General features: G+C 42.6%; 1 protein-coding gene across 1 annotated transcript in view; it reads right to left on the minus strand.

Annotated features, from left to right (window-relative positions):
* The window catches only part of LOC142303441 (solute carrier family 23 member 2-like), a 511942-nt gene that overhangs the window by 127596 nt on the left and 356741 nt on the right, over window positions 1-27605 (minus strand). The gene's annotated exons all lie outside the window — the stretch shown is intronic.

Below are 27605 nucleotides of genomic sequence, written 5' to 3' on the forward strand. Positions count from 1 at the left end.
GAATGACTGACATGGAGTGTGTAAATTTGTCTAATAATGACCTCTTAATTGTACTGGCAAATGATGAATGAGGTAGACCGCCTCTGAAATGCATTGTGAATAAAACCAGTAATATTATAATTTATTCTTTTCAGCTTTTCAATAGAGCTGAGCACTGGGTGTGTGATCCGCATGCATCCTTTATCACACAATTTTTGTTTTTGTTGGCACCATACTGTATCTATACTCCCTTGGGAGCATGCGGAGGAGCTGCGGCAGTCCCATCAGCGCTCGTGTCTGTGAACTCCTATATAGATGAGGAGGAGTTTGTACATACCCACTGCCTCCACTGCTGACTGCTGGGAAACTCGCATCAGCTGAGGCTCACACAGCAGTCAGCTGGGCTGGGGAATCCTCTGTAACTGCAATGAGACACCACTTGGAGGATCATATGTGGGCCACCTGGGACCTCTGGCCTCTGAAAACGCTGTTTACAGAGTTGTGCCTGCTGCACAACTGAGACAGGTGAGTGAACTCACCCTCTATACCGCAGCTGGATCTGTCTGATGCACACAGGAACGCTCCCTGTTTTTTATTTGTCTTTTATATAAATTAATGAAATTATGTCTGAAATGTTGGATAATGCATGGGATAAAAAGCCTGAAGTTACTCCAAAATCAGCCCAAAACCTTTCGACAATTATCTTCTCACTCAATAAAACAAGTAAAATGTTTATACTTATTTACCAAAAGGAAACAAGGATATGAAACAAAAATGTAAATTAGCGGTGTAAATGTACAGCTTCTGAAAACACACAAAGAGAAATTCAATCAATATATTATTTCCAAGTGAACCAGATATATTAAAAAGTATGTTCTTTTTAATACATAGATCAAGCCTTGTCAATGAAAATCTGACTATGAACACTGCCAAGTTTTTCTATATAAATATTTTTTGCACACATACTTTCTCCAATTGCCAAACATGAGCATAAATTTCCAATTGAGAATATAAGGATTGGTTTCTTCAGCTCACCTGCTGCCCGGACTGTTCAGCCTTGCGGGTGCCCGGGATCCTTCGGTCTATCCCGACCGGTAACAAGGAACGTGGGGAGAAAAAAGAGAGAGGGCGATCCGGCACAAATCCTCCTTAAGTTAAAATATTCAAGTCTTTATTTGGACATATTTAAAAAACACATCGTGAAGACCAAAAAATTCATTCAGATGATGTCAGTACAAATCATGAAGGCTTAACGCGTTTCGGACTAATAATATAAAAACAAAACAAGTCCTTAATCATAAGTGCTTCATGAAGCACTTATGATTAAGGACTTGTTTTGTTTTTATATTATTAGTCCGAAACGCGTTAAGCCTTCATGATTTGTACTGACATCATCTGAATGAATTTTTTGGTCTTCACGATGTGTTTTTTAAATATGTCCAAATAAAGAGTTGAATATTTTAACTTAAGGAGGATTTGTGCCGGATCGCCCTCTCTCTTTTTTCTCCCCACATAAATTTCCAATTGCATGCATACATTTTGACAAGTAAACTACACCCCAAATATTTCAAAGCGCTTTCTTGAAATAAATAGGACCACATTGAGATTTTTAGATGTCAGAAGATCACACAGTAAATTATACATCCATAAATCATACATCAGTCATTTTGCACATTGATCTTGAACTGTCAAAAAATCATATATCACTGACGGAGTTTGCAGTTCTTTATTCTTGATCAAGCAGAAAATGATTACATTTTATAGATTGCATCAGCTGTATGTCTTCTGCTATCGAGGGTCCTTGCTTTGGGAGTCTAAATGGCTTGCTCCAAAATCTATTATGGTAATGTTGCATAATGCTTGGTAATACAAAAACATAATGGGGCCGTGTAGGAGACCACCATATTTGCCTAAAGCAAAATGAACCCAATCAAAAGGAACGTGAATAAAACTTAATATTTATTAAATTGTGTTATAATAATGAGAAGCTCTATCAAACTATTAAAATCACAAGTGTAATTGCTGATATAGTCTTTTTCTAATCTATTAATTAATTGATATCAATTAGGCTAGCTCTATATAAACATTGTGTGAAATAAGTATTGAACATGTCCTCAGTTTTCAAATTAAATGAGTTTCTAAAGGTGATATTGACATGAATTTCTCATCAGATGCCGGTAACAACTAATAATATTATCCTGTTGAATTTCCAGCTGTGGATTTGACGTAACCACAGAAATAGATGTTAGATCCTGTTTGAGAATGGTTTCCAGTGGATAATTTATGAGACAGCATTGTTATTTCTTGTTACTTTTCTAAGTGCTAAAATATTTATATGGATTTCATTAATGTTCATCCATTTTTTTTTCTGTTAAAATGTATTTAATATTTATAAATTCTAAAACTTAAAAGAGTTGTCTGGGAGTTTATAACTGATGGCCTATCCGTAACCACACGGCTTCCGAAAGTTGCACTGGGAGTGGCTGGATATAAGTCATGTAAGGGGCAGAACACAAAAGTCCTATACATTGATTAACCCCTTTACCCCAGGCAATTTTCAGCCTCTTCTTCCAAGAGCCATAACCTTTTTTATTATTGTCTTGCCATATGAGGGCTTATTTTTTGCGAGATGAGTGGTACTTTTGAGTCAAACCATGAGTTTTACCATATAGTGTACTGGAAAACAGGAAAAAAATTCCAATTGCACGATTGTTTTGGGGATATTTTATTTACCGTGTTCGCTGTATGGTAAAACTAACAAGTCAATATGATGCCTCAGGTCGGTACAAGTTCATAGGTACTAAATATGTTTACTTTTACTTTTATCTAAGAGGTTAAAAAAATTCAGAGGTTTGTCCAAAAAAGAGTAGCGCTTTTAGCGTCATTTTATGAGACCCGTAGCGTTCCTATTTTTTAGGATCTGGGGCTCAGTGACAGCTTATTTTTTTGCATTTTGAGCTGGCATTTTTATTGTACCATTTTTATGCAGATGCTACATTTTGATCACCTGTTATTACATTTTAAAGAAAAAATTGTGGCATTCAAAAACGTAATTTTGGCTTTTGGAATTTTTTATCGCCACGCCGTGTACTGATCAGATTAATTGGTTTTATACTTTATTGTATCAGGCATTTCTGGACGGCATTACCAAATATGTGTATATTTTTTATTTTTTAACTGTTTTAAATTCAATGAGACGAATGGGGGGTGTTTTGAACTTTTACGTTTTTTTATGAAACTTTTTTTTTACTCTTTTTATTTTACTGGTCCCCCTATGGGCTATAAGGATCAGCAGTCTAATCACTCTTTCATTTCTGTAGATCAGAGCTGCACAGCTCAGATCACCAAAAATGCAGTGTTCCCATGAGAACTGGCACTCTGTTGGTTCTCACACGAAATACGTCATGGCAGCATCAGGAGTGATCACATGACCTCGAGCTACCATGGCAACCATCAGCTTCCCGTGATCAGGTCATGGGGCCTCTGATGGTGGCAGGGAATTGCACAATCCCCGCTGCGACCATTTAAATCACGTTGTCACATTTTATTATATTGCATGAAGTAAGTTTTTGACACAATAGAAAAAAAAACCTTAATATTTGGTATAGATGTTTTTTACAGTTCTTGACCAAGTTTGCCCAAACTGCAGAAGGGATTTTGGCCCACTCTACAAATATCTTCTCCAGATCTTTCAGGTTTCAGGATGTTGCTGGGCAACACTGAGTTTCAGCTGCCTCCAAAGATTTTCTATTGGTTTCATATCTAGAGACTATCTGGAGACTTTCTAGGCCAATCAAGAACTTTGAAATGCTTCTTACGGAGCCACTCCTTACTTGACCTGGTTGTGTGTTTTGGGTCATTGTTATGGTGGAAGACCCAGCCATGACCCATCTTCAATGCTCTTACTAATGGATGGAGATTGTTGGCCAAAATCTCTCGATACATGACCCCATCCATCCTCCTTTCAATATGATGTAGTCGTCCTTTCCCCTTAGTAGAAAAGCATTCTTAATGTATAATGTTTCCACCCTCATGCTTCAAGTTTGAAAAGTGTTCTAGGGGTTGTACTCATCTTTCTTCTTTCTCCAAATATGGTGAGAGGAGTTGATACCAATAAGTTTTATTTTGGTCTTATCTGACCACATGATCTTCTCCCATGCCTTCTTCAGATCTTCCAGATGGTCATTGGCGACCTTCAAACAGGCCTGGACATGTGCAGGTCTGAGCAAGGGGAACTTGCATCCCCTGCCGGATTTTAAACCATGACATAGTAGTATGTTACTAACTGTAATCTTTTAGACTGTGGTCCCGTCTCTCTTCAGTTCATTGACCATGTTCACCTGTGTAGTTCTGGGCTCATTGCTGACCTTTTCCAGAATTTTCCTTACCCCACGAGGCAAGATCTTGCATGGAGCCTCCGACCAAGTAAGATTGACAGTCATCTCATGTTTCTTCCTTTTTCTAACAATTGCACCAACAGATGTTGTCTTCTCACAAAAATGCTTGCCTATTGTCCTGTACCCCATCCCAGTCTTGTACAGGTCTATAATTTTGTTCCTGGTGTCCTTAGAAAGCTCTTTGCTCTTGGCCATGTTATAGAGGCTGAAGTGTGATATTAATTCAGTGTGTGGAAAGGTGTCTTTTATACAGGTAACAAGTTCAAAACAGGTGGAATTAACCCCTTCATGACCGAGGACATACTGGTACATCCTAAATCATGAATGGGTGATCACTGCTGGATGCTGTAGTGATCCAACGGTGATCCTGCACATTTCTGCTGATTTGTACAGCAGACATGTGTGCCTCGTAGGCGCAGGTGGATCCACGATCCACCCATGCACCTTAAATTGTGCTGACAAAATATATATTTGCATTGATGCATAGCAAAACAGGCCTGTCAGTTTTACATGTCAGTCTTTTGTCATTCATAAGTTCCAAAGTTTGTGAACCGAAAAGCTTAAGCTGAACAATGCTATAAATCTCTCCCTCTTACATCTGTACTACATACCGTGTTCCTGTACAAATAAGCCCTACCCCTAAAATAAGTCCTAGTAGCAGTTCAATAATGAAATAGCAGTACTTCATTAAAGAAAGCAGCCAAAAACCAAAAGATGACTGACTTCGCAATCATACTCACCAGACCCCAAACAGGATGCTGTGGAATGCGAGGACCTGCAGTGGAATGCATCGAGGACCTGCAGTGAAACACATCGATGCCTTACTCTGCAGGTCATACATGCGTTCCACAGCGCTGCTGGCTGGAAGCAGTATGGCTGTCGCCGGATGTATCTGTATGTGTTTATGATGTTCCTGTGATGTGATGTGTGTGTGAGTGTCACCTGGAAGCAGGGGAGGACCACTATGGAGCACACAAGAACTTGCTGGGAGTCCGTGCTGTGGATCGCAGGAGGACCTAAGAGTGAAGCAGATTTTGGGGTCTAGTACTATGATTCTCCTAAGGGGATCTACCTTTTGGGGGGTAAATTGACCTCAAACCTGTGTTTTCCAGAAATAAGTCCTACCTTGAAAATAAGTTCTAGTGCATTTATTAGGGGCAAAAAAATAATATAAGAGAGTGTCTTATTTTCGAGAAAACATGGTAATATTTTTCTGCAGCTCCCAGCTTTCTTACCACTGCCCTCCTGAATACACAGATGGAGGAAAGTGCCTGTCATTTAGTAGAAAAGTGTCCCGGGTGCTTCCTGCAGCTCCTGATGCCGCTACCAATTTCTATCTTCATTTCATCTCCAATGACAGTAGTATGTAGTTCCTTCGTGAGCTGCGCTGTTATATTGACGTTGACAATAGCTTGTGCCTCACTAATGACAAATTTACAAAACTGCAGCATGTCATATGTATCACACAGGAACAGCCATAACAGACAAATGTTGAGCTCTCATTTCCAGACACACAGTGTAGAAGAGGAGCAGTACAACAAAGCTGACAACAATTTGTGAGTAGGAAAGATGATAGAAGGGTTTGTAATGGGACACAGCTAAACTCAGTTGTGCTGCCTCTCTCCCAACACTGACCTTGTATGAAAAGTAAGGCACAAAATACATCTGGCACATACTACAGAAACAATAAGCTAAATCATTAGGTGGGACAGTGATACCACACAGTGATTAGCATAAAGACCACTCTATAGCAATCAACAAAACTGGAGGAAGAGGAGTTTTATGGTTATAAAAAATACAATTTTATTTGAACAACAACGTAAAAGCAGTTGGCATAACATACCATAACAATTTAATGATGTACACATAATACAAACAGACAATTACAGACAGAAATCCCCATGAATAACCAACGAGATTAGCAAACATGTGAAACGCGCATTGGAGGTCTTCTTTTGAGGTCCAGAATTGGCTTCCTACACTAGGCACTTTACTTGATATGTGCTGATGGGGTTATAATCATGCCCTGTTGTGCTCTTTTTGTAATATGTGGATTATTAGGGCCGCTGGGTCATACTTATGTATTGCATAGCAGGGTTTTTGATGTGAGGATCACACCCATGTTAATATTTGTCCAAATGTGCAGTAGATCCAAAGTAGATCTCATATTCATCTTCCTGTCTGTAATTGTCTGCTTGTATTATGTGTACATCATTATATTGTTATGTGATGCCAACTGCTTTTACCTTGTTGTTAAAAAAAAATCTATTTTTATGACCATAAAACTCCTCTTCTTCATATGAAAGGTGTGAGTCAGGTGTGTGTAGGAAGGTACTGATGCCAGGCTGTGGGGGCTCCGCACTCCTACGTCAGAATGAGTTATTATGTGTGGATCACTTTGGGTGTTGTGTAAGACACTGTTTTCTTCAGGGTGGTGTCCATCACCCCACAGCTGGTCCCCGTCATAGACGCAGTAATGAAACAGTTAACACACTGGTTCGTTTGGTAACCATAAATTGAACAGTTTATTTTCCTTCTCCCATTTATAACAGACATGGCCTCATTCTTACGGTATGCTGTATTTGTTCTTTGCTGCACTCTCTCAGCCTATTGCCGTCATCGTGGAACGGTTGCCTGGCACGTCTGCCTCATTTCCCCCACTGTTATCACCGCCATCTGATTCTTGGCCCTGTCGACTCTCTTGTTACTTGACTCTATAAGCCTGTTGGAGTGAGCCGTAGGCTGCCGACCTTACGAGAATACTTCCAAGTTAAATAACCAGCCCTCAGTCCATGACACATTCTGTAGTCCACGAACCTGTGTGCAGAACTCACTCCTTACCAGGTCCATCAATCTGACCAACCCACTGGCAACCCATCTGTCACTCCTCCCCTCCTGACTCTGAACCTCCTCCAAACAAGAAGTGTCCAACATTGTTTATATCTACTGAAACATACTCTAATACATTGTTGATACATTTGCAGCCCATTAAACATCACATAAACATATTCCTTACATTATTGGACCTCAACGCTAGGTGGTGCCAGCTGCTACATCTACAAAACCACATTTGGCTTGCAGCAGCAGAACATCTTCCCACATACAGTCATGGCCAAAAGTTTTGAGAATGACAACAAAATTATATTTTCACATGATCTGTTGCCCTCTGGTTTTTAATTGTGTTTGTCTGATGTTTACATCACATACAGAAATATAATTGCAATCATATTATGAGTACCAAAAGGTTATATTGACAGTTAGAATGAGTTAATGCAGCAAGTCAATATTTGCAGTGTTGACCCTTCTTCTTCAGGACCTCTGCAATTCTCCCTGGCATGCTCTCAATCAACTTCTGGATCAAATCCTGACTGATAGCTGTCCATTCTTGCATAAGCAATGCTTGCATTTTGCCAGAATTTGTTGGTTTTTGTTTGTCCACCCGTTTCTTGATGATTGCCCACAAGTTCTCAATGGGATTAAGATCTGGTGAGTTTCCAGGCCATGGACCCAAAATCTCTACGTTTTGTTCCATGAGCCATTTAGTGATCAACTTTGCTTTATGGCAAGGTGCTCCATCATGCTGGAAAAGGCATTGTTGGGCACCAAACTGCTCTTGGACAGTTGGGAGAAGATGCTCTTGGAGGACATTCTGGTGCCATTCTTTATTCATGGCTGTGTTTTTAGGCAAGACTGTGAGTGAGCCGATTCCCTTGGCTGAGAAGCAACCCCACACATGAATCGTTTCAGGATGCTTAACAGTTGTCATGAGACAAGACTGGTGGTAGCGCTCACCTCTTCTTCCCCTACTAAGCTGTTTTCCAGATGTCCCAAACAATCAAAAAGGGGATTCATCTGAGAAAATGACTTTACCCCAGTCCTCAGCAGTCCACTCCCTGTACCTGTTGCAGAATATCAGTCGGTCCCTGATGTTTTTTCTGGAGAGAAGTGGCTTCTTTGCTGCCCTCCTTGAAACCAGACCTTGCTCAAGCAGTCTCCGCCTCACAGTGCGTGCAGAAGCACTCATACCAGCCTGCTGCCATTGCTGAGCTAGCTCGGCACTGCTGGAAGTCTGATCCCGCAGCTGAAACAGTTTTAAGATATGGTCCTGGCGTTTGCTGGTCCTTCTTGGGCACCCTGGAGCCTTTTGGCAACAATGGAAGCTCTCTCCTTGAAGTTCTTGATGATGCGATAGATTGTTGACTGAGGTGCAATCTTTGTAGCTGCGATACTCTTCCCTGTTTGGCCATTTTTGTGCAGAGCAATGATGGCTGCACGTGTTTCTTTACAGATAACCATGGTTAACTGAATAGAAACAATGACACCAAGCACCAGCCTCCTTTTAAAGTGTCCAGTGGTGTCATTCTTACTTAATCATGACTGATTGATCACCAGCCCTGTCCTCATCAACCCCCACACCTGTGTTAATGGAACAATCACTAAAACAATGTTAGCTGCTCTTTTAAGGCAGGAATGCAATGATGTTGAAATATGATTTGGGGGTTGAAGTTCATTTTCTTAGCCAATAGTGACTTTGCAAGTAATTGCTGTTAAGCTGATCACTCTTTATGACATTCTGGAGTATATGCAAATTGCCATGAGAAAAACTTAAGCAGTAGACTTTGTAAAAATTAATATTTGTAGCATTCTCAAAACTTTTGGCCATGACTGTATATTATAATATTCAACAGCATTGGCAATCTACTTAGTATAAAAATCATTCTTTGCAGCGGGAAAGCATAATACTATAGGGGTGGGGTTAAACGCGACCAACTCCTACATGAGTTCTATACCAATCACTGTCTAATTATGGAGTAAATTACAAAAAGATATCAGTTCTTTATCCTCACGCACTAAGAAGCCTATGCTGTTGTAGGATGTGTTCTATCTAGTATGTTGCTTCCTGCTTATGATTGAACAACTGACACAGAGAGAGGTACCAGCCCCAGTGAAAATTAACTGATAACACCCAATTGGAATTTCATTTTTTTAAATTATTATTTATCATTAGGTTCCAATACATTAGTTGCTAACATCTCCACAACAAACATGGGAAATTAAAAAAAAGTTTAAAAAATAAAAAAACACATTTATTCTATTTTGCAGCCACTATTCCTTTGTTTTCCTGTTGAACTTGAAAATTTGGTGAAAGTTCTTTTTCAAACATCTCAGCATCTTCTCTGCACATCCCTAAGTATTTGACAGGTTTCTTGCTATGCCAGAGACCTGATAACCCCAGAGAGTGGCACTTAGAGATGACTGGTAGCGGCAACTAGTCATTTGCTATGGATAGTGATTCAGTGAAAATATGCCTGACTCCAGTCATGTAGCCAGATTCTGAATCAAGCTGCCTGCAATTTGGGCAACATAAGTCAGCTAACAGGTTCCATTCAAAGGGAACCTGTAAAAAGCTTTAGGCCCATTTCACACGTCAGTGAAAAACACAGACGTTTTTCACTGGCGTGTAAAACACGCACATGTCCCTGCGTGTGCCGTGAATCATGGCACACGTGGGTTGTCTAAGTGCAATCCGGGCTCCGTTCTCCGTGGCCCGTGATTGCACTTAGAAATCAACTCACCTGTGCCCGCTCCCGCTCTCCATGGTGCTGATCGCTCCCGCGGTGCAGCATCCAGCCGGCGCTGACCCCTGCAGCAGCTGCTTCCGGGTCGGCTGTGTCGTGCATCATTAATATGCGCGACAGTAATCAGCCGGCTTAGAAGCAGCATTATGGGGAGATAAGGTATGCACACCAGTGACTATGCTAGGGACCCCAACGTAGAGAAATACTTTGGCGTAGTGTTGGGGCTAGAGATGAGCGAACTGGTCCCGGTTCGGCTCGAGGCCGGTTCGCCGAACGGGGGTCCCGTTCGAGTTCGGTTCGTCGAACGTTCGACGAACCGAACTCGAACGTATAGGCTAGAATGGGAGGCAATCACAAACACATAAAAATGCATGATAAATGTACACAAACAGTTAATAAACATTGCCATAACACTTACCGGTCCTCGCGATCCCTTCTGCACTCTGTCTCCTGCCGCTATTCCATCCGATGATCGCTGAATCCTCCCGGTGACCTGCACTGCCAGCAGAGATGCAGGACCTATCGTGACGTCAAAATAGCCATGTGACCAGTCATGTGGCTATTATCTCATTGGCTACAGACTGGTCACATGACTATGACACGTCATGTAGGACCTGCGAGTGCATCTCTCCGGTACACGGTGCACATATGTGTATCGCCGTGTACCGGCGACATGCTCTAGCACACGGTCGACTCCCCGTTCCGTTAGGGACCGGCTGACACAGCCGGTCATTAACGGAGATCACCGTTGCCATAGCAACGCAGTTAGCGGTGACGTCACCGCTAACCGCGGCTCTGAGAGCACCGTTGCTATGGTAACGCGTCTGTCAGCGTTACCGCTAGCAGCCAGCAGTGATCACTCACGGAGTGAAGGCTGCACGCTGCTGCACGATTGTAGTGAGCATTGTAGTGAGGATGGCGGTTCCCCAGCCCCAAGTGATGAGCTGGTGAATCTCATCCTTCCTCACTACAATCGTCACTACTACTACACTAGTGATGATTGTAGTGAGGATGGAGGTTCCCCAGCCCCAAGTGATGAGCTGGTGAATCTCATCCTCACTACAATCGTCACTACTACTACACTAGAAAGAAAGAAGACAGAAGAGCAGGATCGTGGAGGGCTGACAGGGGGTAATAAAGATGGAGTCTCTAATGTCTCTGTGTATTTATTTCTATTAAAGTATTTTTTCTCTGTGTGGTGTCTTTTTTTTAACCCTTTATTGGAGATTCTTAATGGCCGGGTCAAACATGCCTGACATTAAGAATCTCTGGCTTAATACTGGCTGGTAAAACAAAGCCAGTATTAACTCATGATTACCCAACAAGCCACCCGGCTCCAGGGCTGTTGGAAGAGTTGGATACAGCGCCAGATGATGGCGCTTCTATGAGAGCGCCATTTTCTGGGACGGCTGCGGACTGAAATCCGCAGCAGAGGCGCCCACAAACCTCGGGCTAACCTGTGCTGCGGATTCCAATCCCCAGCTGCCTAGTTGTACCCGGCTGGACACAAAAATGGGGCAAAGCCCACGTCATTTGTTTTTTAATTATTTCATGAAATAAGTGAAATAATTAAAAAAAACGGGCTTCCCTATATTTTTGGTTCCCAGCCGGGTACAAATAGGCAACTGGGGGTTGGAGGCAGCCCATGGCTGCCTGCTGTACCTGGCTAGCATACAAAAATATGGCGAAGCCCACGTCATTTTTTTGGTGGGCAAAAAACTTCTGCATACAGTCCTGGATGGAGTATGCTGAGCCTTGTAGTTCTGCAGCTGCTGTCTGCTCTTCTCCATACAGACAGACAGCAGCTGCAGAACTACAAGGCTCAGCATACTCCATCCAGGACTGTATGCAGAAGTTTTTTGCCCCCTGAAAAAATTATGTGGGCTTCGCCATATTTTTGTATGCTAGCCAGGTACAGCAGGCAGGTACGGCTGCCCCCAACCCCCAGTTGCCTATTTGTACCCGGCTGGGAACCAAAAATAAAGGGAAGCCCTTTTTTTATTATTTCATGAATTTCATGAAATAATTAGAAAACAAATGACGTAGGCTTTGCCCCATTTTTGTGTCCAGCCAGGTACAACTAGGCAGCTGGGGATTGGAATCCGCACCACAGGTTGGCCTGAGCTTTCTGGGCCCCACTGCTGCGAATTCCAGTCTGCAGCCACCTCAGAAAATGGCATTTTCATAGAAGCGCCATCTTCTGGCGCTGTATCCAACTCTTCCAGCACCTGCCTGCTATACCTGGCTAGCATACAAAAATATGGCGAAGCTCACGTCCTTTTTTTGTAGTTTTTTGGCAAAAAAAATAAAAAATGCTTCCCTGGATTTTCCATTGCCAGTGAAGGTAACACCAAGCAGTGGGGGTTAGCAGCCAGTAGCTGCTTGGATTACCCTTAGCTAGCAATACAAAAAATGCAGCGAGAGCCCATATATATTTTTTTAATTATTTATTTAAATAACTAAAAATAAAATGGGCTTCCCTGTATTTTGATTGCTGGACATCACAGTGCTGTAAAAATAAATCTTTAAAAAAATGACGTAGCGCTCCGCGGTATTTTTGATTCTCAGCGCAGATAAAGCAGACAGCTATGGGTTGCCACCCCCATCTGCCTGCCGTTACCTTGGTTGGCAATCAAAATACAGGGAAGCCCATTAATTTTTTCTATTTAAAAAATAGTTAAAAAAAAAAAATGACGTTGGGTCCCCCCATTTTTGATAGCCAGCTAGGGTAAAGCAGACGGCTGTAGCCTGAAAACCACAGCTGGCAGCTTTACCGTGGTTGGGGATCCAATGTGGAGGTCCCCTCAGGCTCTTTTTTATAATTATTTTATAAATATTAATAATTACACAATAAAAGTAGGGTCCCCCCCAAATTGGATCACCAGCCAAGGTAAAGCGGACAGCTGTGGTCTGGTATTCTCAGGGTGGGAAGGTCCATAGTTATTGGGCCTTCACAGCCTAAAAATAGCAGGCCGCAGGCACCCCAGACGTGGCGCATCCACTAGATGCGCCAATCCTGGCGCTTCACCCCAGCTCATCCCGTGCCCTGGTGCAGTGGCAAACGGGGTAATAAATCGGGTTGATACTAGCTGTAAAGTCACCTGAGATAAAGCCCAGCAGTTTGTGATGTCATGGCGTCTATTAGATACCCAACATCATAAACTGTCAGTACTAACAAAAACAAAAAATCGACAAAAGAAATTTATTTGAAAAAACAGTCCCCAAAACATTTCCTCTTTCACCAATTTATTGTAAGAAAAAAAATAAAGGGGTCCCACGACGACTCTGGACCGTCTAGAATATGGGGGGGAGACACTCAGGGAACGTATCCCCCATTTTCTAGGAGTGCGGACCCTTCATGTGAGGAGTGTGGGTGCAATGAATCTGCACTCACTCTCCCCGGGTCCACAGCAGCAGAGTCCATGTCGTAATGGTTGCTACCAAAGCTGCAATGCCCTGCTCATGAGGTAAGGGCATGCCTAATCAGGAGAACTACTGTAGAGGAAACTCTGCTCACTGGTATATAGGTGCTCAGAGGTAATAATAGATAAAATTAGTGAGTAACCTCGGCACTCTAAATCTCCCAGACTAAGTCAGTAAGTCACAATGGATAGTAATGCAAAATCACTCTTTATTGGTCCATATTAAGAAAAAAAATGTTTTCATAAGCATATATGTTTTTGTCCAAAACAAGTTACAAATGACGTTTCGGCCTGAGCCTTCGTCAGATTGGACTTATCTGCATGTAATCATGAAAAATGACAATAATCAGTATCACATAAGAGTGAGAGAACAATAACATAAACTCGAACAATGTAGAGGTACAATTGGGATGCAGCAAAAAAATTGCAACACAGCAAGAAATGAAACACATGATACAAATGTCATAATACAGTACAAGGACAATATAGTAATGACAAATATGGGGTCAGAGTAGACTTAGACAGCTCTGGTACGAAAGAGATGTCAATCATAAAGTAACATGTGCAGTAGGTGTAGAGCTACAGTATGCATGGCAGAGCTAATGGGTAGACCGACCATAGAAAAAGAACGGAGAAAAAGTGGAGAAAAAGTGGAGCATAAGAGGAGAAAAAGTGGAGAAAAAGTGGAGAAAAAGTGGAGAAAAAAGTGGAGAAAAAGTGGAGAAAAAGTGGAGAAAAAGTGGAGCATAAGAGGAGAAAAAGTGGAGAAAAAGTGGAGAAAAAGTGGAGAAAAAGTGGAGCATAAGAGGAGAAAAAGTGGAGAAAAAAGTGGAGAAAAAGTGGAGAAAAAGTGGAGAAAAAGTGGAGAAAAAGGGTGAGAAAAAGTGGAGCATAAGAGGAGAAAAAGTGGAGAAAAAAGTGGAGAAAAAGTGGAGAAAAAAGTGGAGAAGAAAAAGTGGAGATTAAGAGGAGAAAAAGTGGAGAAAAAGTGGAGCATAAGAGGAGAAAAAGTGGAGAAAAAGTGGAGAAAAAGTGGAGAAAAAGTGGAGATTAAGAGGAGAAAAAGTGGAGAAAAAGTGGAGCATAAGAGGAGAAAAAGTTTAGAAAAAGTGGAGAAAAAGTAAAGCATAAGAGGAGAAAAAGTGGAGAAAAAAGTGAAGAAAAAGTGGAGAAAAAAGTGGAGAAAAAGTGGAAAAAAAGTGGAGAAAAAGTGGAGAAAAAGTGGAGATTAAGAGGAGAAAAAGTGGAGAAAAAGTGGAGCATAAGAGGAGAAAAAGTGGAGAAAAAGTGGAGAAAAAGTGGAGAAAAAGTGGAGCATAAGAGGAGAAAAAGTGGAGAAAAAAGTGGAGAAAAAGTGGAGAAAAAGTGGAGCATAAGAGGAGAAAAAGTGGAGAAAAAGTGGAGAAAAAGTGGAGAAAAAGTGGAGAAAAAGTGGAGATTAAGAGGAGAAAAAGTGGAGAAAAAGTGGAGCATAAGAGGAGAAAAAGTGGAGAAAAAGTGGAGAAAAAGTGGAGAAAAAGTGGAGCATAAGAGGAGAAAAAGTGGAGAAAAAAGTGGAGAAAAAGTGGAGGAAAAGTGGAGCATAAGAGGAGAAAAAGTGGAGAAAAAGTGGAGCATAAGAGGAGAAAAAGTGGAGAAAAAAGTGGAGAAAAAGTGGAGCATAAGAGGAGAAAAAGTGGAGAAAAAGTGGAGCATAAGAGGAGAAAAAGTGGAGAAAAAAGTGGAGAAAAAGTGGAGAAAAAAGTGGAGAAAAAGTGGAGAAAAAGTGGAAAAAAAGTGGAGAAAAAGTGGAGAAAAAGTGGAGATTAAGAGGAGAAAAAGTGGAGCATAAGAGGAGAAAAAGTGGAGAAAAAGTGGAGAAAAAGTGGACCATAAGAGGAGAAAAAGTGGAGAAAAAAGTGGAGAAAAAGTGGAGAAAAAGTGGAGAAAAAGTGGAGATTAAGAGGAGAAAAAGTGGAGAAAAAGTGGAGCATAAGAGGAGAAAAAGTGGAGAAAAAGTGGAGAAAAAGTGGAGAAAAAGTGGAGAAAAAGTGGAGATTAAGAGGAGAAAAAGTGGAGAAAAAGTGGAGCATAAGAGGAGAAAAAGTTTAGAAAAAGTGGAGAAAAAGTGGAGCATAAGAGGAGAAAAAGTGGAGAAAAAAGTGGAGAAAAAGTGGAGAAAAAAGTGGAGAAAAAGTGGAGAAAAAGTGGAAAAAAAGTGGAGAAAAAGTGGAGAAAAAGTGGAGATTAAGAGGAGAAAAAGTGGAGAAAAAGTGGAGCATAAGAGGAGAAAAAGTGGAGAAAAAGTGGAGAAAAAGTGGAGCATAAGAGGAGAAAAAGTGGAGAAAAAAGTGGAGAAAAAGTGGAGAAAAAGTGGAGCATAAGAGGAGAAAAAGTGGAGAAAAAGTGGAGAAAAAGTGGAGAAAAAGTGGAGATTAAGAGGAGAAAAAGTGGAGAAAAAGTGGAGCATAAGAGGAGAAAAAGTGGACAAAAAGTGGAGAAAAAGTGGAGAAAAAGTGGAGCATAAGAGGAGAAAAAGTGGAGAAAAAAGTGGAGAAAAAGTGGAGGAAAAGTGGAGCATAAGAGGAGAAAAAGTGGAGAAAAAGTGGAGCATAAGAGGAGAAAAAGTGGAGAAAAAAGTGGAGAAAAAGTGGAGCATAAGAGGAGAAAAAGTGGAGAAAAAGTGGAGCATAAGAGGAGAAAAAGTGGAGAAAAAAGTGGAGAAAAAGTGGAGAAAAAAGTGGAGAAAAAGTGGAGAAAAAGTGGAAAAAAAGTGGAGAAAAAGTGGAGAAAAAGTGGAGATTAAGAGGAGAAAAAGTGGAGCATAAGAGGAGAAAAAGTGGAGAAAAAGTGGAGAAAAAGTGGAGAAAAAGTGGACCATAAGAGGAGAAAAAGTGGAGAAAAAAGTGGAGAAAAAGTGGAGCATAAGAGGAGAAAAAGTGGAGAAAAAGTGGAGAAAAAGTGGAGCATAAGAGGAGAAAAAGTGGAGAAAAAAGTGGAGAAAAAGTGGAGAAAAAGTGGAGCATAAGAGGAGAAAAAGTGGAGAAAAAAGTGGAGAAAAAAGTGGAGAAAAAAGTGGAGAAAAAGTGGAGAAAAAGTGGAGAAAAAAATGGAGAAAAAGTGGAGAAAAAGAGGAGAAAAAGTGGAAAAAAAGTGGAGCATAAGAGGAGAAAAAGTGGAGAAAAAGTGGAGAAAAAGTGGAGAAAAAGTGGAGCATAAGAGGAGAAAAAGTGGAGAAAAAAGTGGAGAAAAAGTGGAGCATAAGAGGAGAAAAAGTGGAGAAAAAGTGGAGAAAAAGTGGAGAAAAAGTGGAGCATAAGAGGAGAAAAAGTGGAGAAAAAGTGGAGCATAAGAGGAGAAAAAGTGGAGAAAAAGTGGAGAAAAAGTGGAGCATAAGAGGAGAAAAAGTGGAGAAAAAGTGGAGAAAAAGTGGAGCATAAGAGGAGAAAAAGTGGAGATTAAGAGGAGAAAAAGTGGAGAAAAAGTGGAGCATAAGAGGAGAAAAAGTGGAGAAAAAGTGGAGAAAAAGTGGAGAAAAAGTGGAGCATAAGAGGAGAAAAAGTGGAGAAAAAAGTGGAGAAAAAGTGGAGAAAAAGTGGAGAAAAAGTGGAGAAAAAGTGGAGATTAAGAGGAGAAAAAGTGGAGAAAAAGTGGAGCATAAAAGGAGAAAAAGTGGAGAAAAAAGTGGAGAAAAAAGTGGAGAAAAAAGTGGAGAAAAAGTGGAGAAAAAAATGGAGAAAAAGTGGAGCACCCTTTGGTACCTTTCATGTGGCACTAAGGGGTGCTTAGCTTTGTATTTAGCCAAAAAAATGAAAAAAAATGACGTAGGGTTCCCCCTAGTTTTGTAGCCAGCTAGGGTAAAGCAGGCGGCTGCAGCCTGCAGACCACAGCTGGCAACCTCACCTTGGCTGGTAATCCAAAACTGAGGGCACCCCACGCTGTTATTTTAAATTAAATAAATAATTAAAAAAAAAACACGTAGGGGTCCCCCAAAATTGGATCACCAGCCAAGGTAAAGCAGACAGCTGGGGCCTGATATTCTCAGACTAGGGAGGTCCATGGTTATTGGAATCTCCCCAGCCTAAAAATAGCAGGCCGCAGCCGCCCCAGAAGTGGCGCATCCATTAGATGCGCCAATCCTGGTGCTTCGCCCCAGCTCATCCCGCGCCCTGGTGCGGTGGCAAACGGGGTAATATATGGGGTTAATACCAGATGTGTAATGTCACCTGGCATCAAGCCCTGGGGTTGGTGAGGTCAGGCGTCTATCAGATACCCGACATCACCAACCCAGTCAGTAATAAAAAAAAATAGACGACAAACACATTTTTATTTGAAAAAACACTCCCCAAAACATTCCCTCTTTAACCAATTTATTAGATTGAAAAACAAATCCAGGTCTGGTGTAATCCAAGGGGTTGCCATGACGATCCACACTGTCCCAGTCAATGAAGAGCAGGATGTTCCCGATTGGCTGGGAGAGCAATGCAGTGACCTGAGCTAACATCAATGGGTCAGCCCAGGTCACTGCAGGGGGGTGACAAGTGCTGCTGTCAGCGAGGTACATTACCTGCGCTGATCTCCAGCACTGCCGACAGCCCCTGTCACTGAGGTCAATGACCGGCGCCTTCACATCAAGTATCGCGAGAGGTCCGTGACGTCACCGCCAGTGTCAGTCTCGGGTCGGAAGCGATAGGTGATGTGACAAGCGGCGGCCATGGAGGAAAGTGACAGCGCTGAGGTCGGGACTTCATCACCGCAGGTAAGCCAAGCGGGGGGGGGGTGTGTGAGAGTGTGTGTGTGTGCGTGTGTATATGTATGTATACATGCCGCGGGCAGGAGGGGGCGGAGTGAGCTGAGCGGGAAGTGTGGGCTTCCTGCACGTAACTAAGATAAACATCGGGTTACTAACCAAAGCGCTTTGCTTGGATACCCGATGTTTATCTTGGTTACCAGCTTGTGGCAGGCTGCCAGCGATGGCTCCTGCACACTGTAGCTGGGAGGGGGGGGGGGGTGTGCGTGAATGAGAGTGTGTGTGTGTGTATATGTATGTGTACATGCCGCGGGCAGGAGGGGGCGGAGTGAGCTGAGCGGGAAGTGTGGGCTTCCTGCACGTAACTAAGATAAACATCGGGTTACTAACCAAAGCGCTTTGCTTGGATACCCGATGTTTATCTTGGTTACCAGCTTCTGGCAGGCTGCCAGCGATGGCTCCTGCACACTGCAGCTGTAAAAAGCCCTGCTTTTTGCTGCTAGAACCATTCTCGAACGTATCTAGTACTATCGAGCTTTTGCAAAAAGCTCGAGTTCTAGTTCGATCTCGAACAGCCCCCAAAATCACTCGAGCTTAGAACTGGAGAACCTCGAACCTAGAACCGCGCTCAACTCTAGTTGGGGCTCTATTGCATTGATCAATTCAGTAGCTAAATTTCTCTTGATTCATATGTTCATGGCAGTAATGCAGATTCCATTTTTCACATTTTCACTCTTACATATAGCTATTGGATTTTTCAAGTCAGTATTCACACAGCAGTTTCTGCTATTTCATGTATTCCCCTTACATAGTCACTGGTGTGCATACCTTATCTCCCCATAGTGATGTTTTTTAGGTTTTTGCACCCAGTTCAGACTTAGAATGGTGTTCCAAATGTTATTCCTTGGCTTAGAAGCAGCAGGCTGCACGGGCTGCAGAGAGCGCGGCTGAAGCCGGGTGAGTAAAAATGTTTATTATTTTAAATGCACGTGTTTTTCTGGCACGTGTTTCACGGACCACACCACTGCGTGGTCCGTGGGACATCAGTGATGCCAGAAAAAAATGGACATGTCTCCGTGCAGCAATCACGCACACGCGGGTACGCCGCACGGAGACACGTGCAGTGAAAAATCACTGACGTGTGAGCAGACCCATTCATTATAATGGGTCTGCGTATGTCAGTGATTCTGGTACGTTTAAAAAAAAGCACAAACGTACCAGATTCACTGACGTGTGAAAGGGGCCTTAGAGTTACCAAACTAATTTCCCTTTTAGTTAAGGGAGTAGGTATTTTTCTCTTTGAATGTTATTGTTACTAGAGTAGGCAGTCTTTTAGACAGGGTGCCATAGAGACTCATATAGGCTAGGCTGCCCCCCTTCATCATGGTGTTCCATCATCATTTCTAGGAATAGACTAAAGCAACTAAATAGAAGTTTTAACCTAATAGCTTAACAGACAACAATTTAATCAAGATTGTAGATACAAATATGTCAAGATTGATTTAAAGCTGTTGATTTCCTCGAATTTTTTTTTACATTTACTTAGACTCTTGAACATTCCATAACAAATTGTGTAGTGCAAAATAAGTTTGAATTAAAGTGCAAAATATATGGTATTCACCCTTCTTTCAAATATGAATTCAAATCTGAAATATAAATGCTTACTAGTGTCTTTCCTTTCCTTGTGATCCCTTAACAGTATCCACATGCCTTGGATTATACAATTTATGTGCCTTTACACAATTATCTGTCAATTACTTTGAAGTACATGACATGAAACAATGATTGCCGTGACCCCCTTGAAGGAAAGTGGATAATACATTCAACATAATTACATTTGGTTGCAATAAATGGAAGATTTGAGATGAACTGTCAAACATAAAGAATGAGCATTTTATAAAGTTTATGAATAATTTCCATTCATGTCTTTCTCTAGCCAAATTTAAGAGAAAAAAAGGAAAACGTAAAGTAAAGCAGAGAAGAATGTATTTTTATTCAAGTCCTAATAACTTTTTTTGAGATTTTTCAAAGGTAAAAAGTAGTAAGCAAAAAAAAAAATAAATAGCATTACTTACCCCTGGAATCTCCCACCACTAAAGCTAATGTATTGCCACCTCAGGGATCCCTTTCAGTGCTGTAAGTTATGATGCCCCCTGTTCACTATTCACATGTGTGCTGCAGAGAAAATGTTCTAAAGCATTTTTATTACTTTCTGCAAAGTCAAAAGTGTACATACATTTCACTAGTATTTTGTACCATTACTCTTAAACTGTATGACTTGGGTCAAAGCTTCTCACAATAGTTGGTAGTAATTTGGGCCCATTCCTCCTGACAGAACTGGTGTAACTGAGCCATGTTTATAGGTCACCTTGCTGACATCGGCCTTTTCAGCTTTGCCCATAAATTTTCAATAGGATTGAGATCAGGACTTTGTGATGGGCACACCAAAACATTGAATTTGTTATCCTTAAGCCACTTTGTAACCAGTTTGGCAGTATGCTTCTGGTCATTGTCCATTTGGAAGACCCATTTCCACCCAATCTTTAAGTTCCTGGTTGATGTCTTGAGATGTTGCTTCAGTATTGCAGCATAATCTTCTTTCCGCATGATGCCATCTATTTTGTGAAGTGCACCAGTCCCTCCTGCAGCAAAACAACCCCACAGCATAATGCTGCCACCCCCATGTTTCACATTTGGGATGATGTTCTTAGGCTTAAAGCTTCTCCCCTTTTCCTCCAAATATAATGATGGTCATTATAGCAAAACAATTCAGTTTTAGTTTTGTCAGACCACAAGATGTGTCTCCAAAAAGGTCTTTGTTCCTGTGTGCATTTGCAAACATTAATCTGGCTTTATTTATGTTTATTTTGGAGTAATGGCTTCTTCTTGACAGAGTGGCCTTTCAACCCATGTTGATACAGTATTCGTTTCACTGTGGATAATGACACAATCTTACCAGCTTCCGCCAGCATCTTCACAAGGTGTTTGCCTTTGTTCTTGGGTTGATATGCACATGTCTGACCAAAGCACATTCATCTCTGTAATACAAAACCTGTCTCCTTCCTGAGCGGTATGATGGCTGTACATTCCCATCTTGTTCGTGCTTGTGTTTGTTTGTACAGATAAATGAGGCACCTTCACATATCTGGAAATTGCACTCAAGGAAGAAACAGACTTGTGCAAGTCCACATTTCTCTTCCTGAGATCTTGGCTGATTTATTTTGACTTTCCCATGATGCTACAAAAAAAAGCAGAGTGTTTCATGTGTGCTTTAAAATGCTTCCACAGGTGTGTCTCTTACTAACTCAGATGTTGCCAATAAACCTATCAGAAGTTTATAAAGACATGACATCATCATATGTGCTGTCCCATATTGTTTAATGGCCTAGTACCCTAAAGACTACTTTACACGCTGCGATATTGGTCCCGATATCGCTAGCGTGGGTACCCGCCCCCATCTGTTGTGCGACACGGGCAAATCGCTGCCCGTGCCGTACAACATCACCCAGACCCATCACACATACTTACCTGCCCGGCGACGTCGCTGTGACCGGCGAACTGCCTCCTTTCTAAGGGGGCGGTCCGTGCGGCGTCACAGCGACGTCACTGAGCGGCCGCCCAATAGCAGCGGAGGGGCGGAGCTGAGCGGGACGTAACATCCCGCCCACCTCCTTCCTTCTTCATAGCGGCCGGGAGGCAGGTAAGGAGAGCTTCCTCGTTCCTGCGGCGTCACACATAGCGATGTATGCTGCCGCAGGAGCGATGAACTACATCGTTACTGCTGCAGTAACGATAATCGAGAATGGACCCCCATGTCACCGATGAGCGATTATGCACGTTTTTGCAACGATGCAAAATCGCTCATCGGTGTCACACGCAGCAACATCGCTAATGCGGCCGGATGTGCGTCACAAATTCCGTGACCCCAACGACTCCGCATTAGCGATGTCGCAGCATGTAAAGCCCCCTTTAGTGTATGTAAACTTTTGACTTTGCAGAAAGTAATAAAAATGCCTTAAAACATTCTCTCTCTCATTATTCTGTCATTTGGCAAATATAAATAATTTTGGATTCTAATTGACCTAAAACGGGAAATGTATATTCTGATTTCATGTTAGATAGGGAGAAAAACATGCATATGTGTCTTTTTAGATAGTGTATGTAAACGTCAGGTTTCAACTGTCTGAATTAGAGTGCCAGTGATTGCTTGCAGTGGTCTCATGAATTATGGATGTGATGTTACTTCTTCCTTTACACTTAGCAAAAACAATTTGTGTGTGATGCATCAGCAATAAATAGTCTAAGTTGGGGAAGTGAAGTCAGAAAAATATAGGCAAACATGAAATATATGTGACAAAATAAATTAAAATTGCCATGTACATATGTATTAAACCCTTTTTCTATGATGCACCTAAAAATTTCAATTACCTTTATTAGTCACATGTTTAGTGAAAGGAAGTCTACCTGTGTGCAATCTAAGGCGGGCTTTGCACACTACGACATCGCAGGCCGATGCTGCGATGCCGAGTGCGATAGTGCCCGCCCCCGTCGCAGCAGCGATATGTGGTGATAGCTGGCGTAGCGAAAGTTATCGTTACGCCAGCTTCACACACACACTCACCTGCCGTGCGACGTCCCTGTGGCCGGCGACCCGCCTCCTTGTTAAGGGGGCGGGTCGTGCGGCGTCACTGCGACGTCACACGGCAGGCGGCAATCAGAGCGGAGGGGCGGAGATGAGCAGGATGTAAACATCCTGCCCACCTCCTTCCTTCCGCATATCCTACGGAAGCCGCAGTGAGGCCGGTAGGAGACGTTCCTCGCTCCTGCGACTTCACACACAGCGATGTGTGCTGCCGCAGGAGCGAGGAACAACATCGGACCATTGCGTCAGCGTAATTATGAATTACGCCGACGCTATACCGATGATACGATTACGACGCTTTTGCGCTCGTTAATCGTATCATCCAGCCTTTACACACTGCGATGTCGCATGCGATGCCGGAAGTGCGTCATTTTCAATTTGACCCCACCGACATCGCACCTGCGATGTCGCAGTGTGCAAAGTGCCCCTAAGTGTCACATAGTTTGTTAGTATATACACACCCTTTTATGAAAGGCCACAGAGGCCGCAACAACTTTAAGCAAGAGAATCACCAACGAAACAACACCATGAAGACTAAGGAGATCTCTAAACAAGTCAATGACAAAGATATTGAGAAGAACTGTCAAGGTGGGGTTCTAAAATAATATCCCAATCTCTGATGATCCCCAGCACCCCATCAAATCCATCATCATCAAATGGAAAGAGCATGGTACCACAACAAATCTACTAAGAGAGGGCCATCTAGCAAAACTCTAAGCCTAGGCAAGTAGGGTAATAATCAGAGACAGCACAGAGACCAAAGGTCACTGTGAAGGAGCTGCAGAGATCCCAAGCAGAGAATGGAGTATCTGTGCATACGACTACAATAAGTACATTCCATAGAGCTGGCCTTTATGGAAGAGTGGCCAGAGAAAAATGTTCACTTCCAGCCAAAAATTGGAAGGCTCGTTTTGAGTGTGCCAAAAGACATGTGGGAGACTCCCTGTATGTATGAAGAAAGGTGCTGGGGTCAGAGGAGACGAAAATTGAACGTTTTGGCCACACTATGTCTGGCGCCAAACCAAAACAGCTCATAGCTCTAAGAACACCATCCCCATACTGAAACATGGTGGTGGCAGCATCATGCTGTTGAGATATTTTTCGGCAGCAAGAACAAGGAAAATGGTTCTAGTTGAGGGCTAGATGGATGCTGAGAAATAGAGGGATATTCTTGAGCAAAATCTTTTTCAGTCTGTCAGTGATTTAAGATTGAGATGAAAGTTTACAATCCAACAAGATAATTACCCAAAGCATACTGCAAAAGCAACATTCGAGTGATTTAAGGGGAAATGTGTAAATGTATTGGAGAGGCCAAGTTAAAGCCGAGACCTTAATTCAATTGGTCAGATTTGAAGATTGATGTTCACCAGAGGAAAACATCTAACTTGAAGGAGCTGGAGCAGTTTTGCCTTGAAGAATGGGCAAGAATCCCAGTGGCATAGAGACTTATCCAAAATGACTTGCAGCTGTAATTGCCTCAAAAGGAGGCTCTACAAAGTACTGACTTTAGGTGGGTGAATAGTTATGCACACTTTCAGTTATTTTATCCAATTGGTTGTTGCTTCACAAGAAAAAGAAATCCAAATGTTCACAATTGTAGTCATGTTATTTACATAAACTGATGCAAACCCTCCATTCCAAAAAAAACAGGGAATTTCCAGATTGTGAGGTAGCAAAGCACAAAAACTGCCAAGGGGGTGAATACTTTCGCAAAGCACTGTATGTGTTGTAGAGTCTCTTAACTAGAGATGAGCGAACCTCTGAAGGCTCGAGTTCGGTTCGGTTCATCGAACGGAGGCCCCATTCGACGAACGTTTCACGAACCGCTCGAACCTCATTGAAAACAATGGGAGGCAAACACAAACACATAAAAACACATTATACATGTACTCATACAGTTAATAAACATTGCCATAACACTTACAGGTCCCCGCGATGCGTCCTGCACTATGTCTCCCGCCGCTTTTCCTACCGATAATCACTGCGTCCTCCCGGTAACTAGCACTGATGATAGGACCTATTGTGACGTCAAAATAGCATGTGACCAGTCACGTGTCTATTATCTCATTGGCTACAGACTGGTCACATGGCTAGACATCATTGCTAGGTCCTGTCAGTGCATCTCTCCGGTATGAGGTGATCGTTCAAGCATCTCCGTGTACCGGCGAAATGCTCTGGCACATGGTTGGCTTCCCTGTTCTGCTTCCCCATTCCGTTATTCACACAGCCGGTCAATAACGGAGATCACCATTGCTATAGCAACCTGCCTGAGAGTAGTACATCACCACTTACAGCACACAGCTGCTGCTCACTCACTGAGTGAATAGACTGCACGGGGAGCAGCAGCGTCTTCCTCCTGTGCAGCGCTGTCTGATGTAGCAGAGCTGCATGGGTTGAAGGAGAAAGAAGACAGAAGACCAGAATCATGGCGGGCTGACAGGGAGTAATAAACATGGAGTCTCTAAGTGTGTCTGTATATTTATTTCTATTAAAGTATTTTTTCTCTTTGTGGTGTCTTTTTTTTAACCTCTTATTGGAGATTCTTAATGGCCGGGTTAAACTTGCCTGCCATTAAGAATCTCTGACTTAATGCTAGCTAGTAAAACAAAGCTAGTATTAACTCATTATTACCCAGCAAGCCACCCGGCTTCAGGGCTGCTGGAAGACTTGGATACAGCGCCAAATGATGGCTCTTCTATGAAAGCGCCATTTTCTGGGGCGGCTGTGGACTGCAATTCTCAGCAGAGGAGACCAGAAAGCTCAGGCCAACCTGTGCTGCGGATTCCAATCTCCAGCTGCCTAGTTGTACCTGGCTGGACACAAAAATGGGGCGAATCTCATGTTGATTTTATTTTTTAATTATTTCATGAAATGTATGAAATAATTAAAAAAAGAGCTTCCCTATTTTTTTTTGTTCCCAGACGGGTACAAATAGGCAGCTGGGGGTTGGGGGCAGCCGTACCTGCCTGCTGTACCTGGCTAGCATACAAAAATATGGCGAAGCCCAAGTTATTTTTTTAGTGGGCAAAAAACTCCTGCATACAGTCCTGGATGGAGTATGCTGAGCCTTGTAGTTCTGCAGCTGCTGTCTGCTCTCCTCCATACAGACAGCAGCTGCAGAACTACAAGGCTCAGCATACTCCATCCAGGACTGTATGCAGGAGTTTTTTGCCCCCCCAAAAAAATTACGTGGGCTTTGCCATGTTTTTGTATGCTAGCCAGGTACAGCAGGCAGCCACGGGCTGCCCCCAACTCCCAGCTGCCTATTTGTACCCGGCTGGGAACCAAAAATATAGGGAAGCCCTTTTTTTTTTAATTATTTCATGAATTTAAGCTGCACGATAGAGCAGGAAGACATAATCTTCCTGCACTACTGCGCTACATTTTGTAGATCACAGGTCGCTTTAAAATATAAGTCTATAAAACTACAGGGAGATGCAATGGCTGAGGCACCGGCTCATGAGCAGGATGTGACTTCATCACTCCACATTAGGACTCTGACATCCTGTGTGTGAGCCAGCATGATGACATCACTGCAGTGATCAGCACGTGCTTTGACAGCAGATTCATCAGGATAATGGATTAGGGGAATCATTTTTTATTTTAATTAAAACCTGTGGTGTGACTGTGGGAGAATCATACCGTGTGGTGGGGGGCCCTCATACATCATAGGAGCTACTATGGGACCAGCAATGTGTGGTTGCAGTTATACAATGTGGCACCTAATGTGGGGGTCTCCATACATTTTAGGGGCTGCTGTTAAGGAACATCAAACTGTGGGGGTCATTAAACATCATGGCAATTAATGTGGGGGCTATCATAGAAGAATTGTAGAAGCTCCTGTGGGGGGGCCATCAAAGTATGATACCATTATACAGTGTAACAAATAATGTGGGGGCTCTCATACATTGTAGGGGCCAGAAAAGGGTCATTATAGTGCATGGCAAATAATATGGAGGCCCATGTACCTTGTATGGGCTACTATTAAGTCCATCAATGTGGGAGGCAATTATACAGCATGAAAGCTAATATGTGGGCCATTTTTCATTGTGGGGACTACTATGGGTGGACCTTATACAGTATTGGGTCCCTAATAAAGTGTGAAAACTACCGTGGGAGCCATTATGCAATGTGGAGGCTACTGTGGGGCCATCATAAAGCGTGGGAACTACTGATGGGGAATCATACAGTTTGAGGACAATCATACAGTCTTTGAGCTAAGGTGTGGGCCATTATACGTTTAAGGGTTGCTTTGGGGCCCATAATACATTGTAGTGGCTGCTGTGGGGGCCATTCTACAGTAGGAAGACTACTGTGGGGTCATTATGCTGTATTTTGGGGAAGAAGTGAGAACATCAGGGCATTATTATCTTCTATGAAGCAATTTTACCACCTAGAGAGCAAAAAGAAACATTTTATTTTATAAGGAACACAGTGGTGACCATTATTTTATGGGGCACCAAGAGGAGCCCTGTTTTTTTTATCAACCAGCAGGTGCAGTTGTGGTGCCCCTGAGGGTCCAGTTGCCACAGAGGTACTGCACCTCAGCCAGAGGTGTGGTATCCCATTCACTGGTAAGGAAGAGGTCACAGGTCGTTGTTCACACACACATTTTAGTATAGATACAACACTTCAGGCTATGGTTAGGGGAGGTTGCTCGTTAGGGAGAGCACAGTCCCGGAGCCAGTGTGGGGGTGGAGTAGTTAGTGGGTGGAAACTTGAGAACACCTTAGAATGGAGTGCCAGGGAGCTGGAAAGAGGAAGCAGAGGAGAGAGGTCTTGAGGACTGGAGCCAGAGGAGCTTGTCCTAGGACAAGGAGGAAGAAGGGGTCCTAGAGCCACAGTAAGTGAGAGATC

Source organism: Anomaloglossus baeobatrachus, chromosome 4, assembly GCF_048569485.1.
Source record: "Anomaloglossus baeobatrachus isolate aAnoBae1 chromosome 4, aAnoBae1.hap1, whole genome shotgun sequence".
Lineage (NCBI taxonomy): Eukaryota > Metazoa > Chordata > Amphibia > Anura > Aromobatidae > Anomaloglossus > Anomaloglossus baeobatrachus.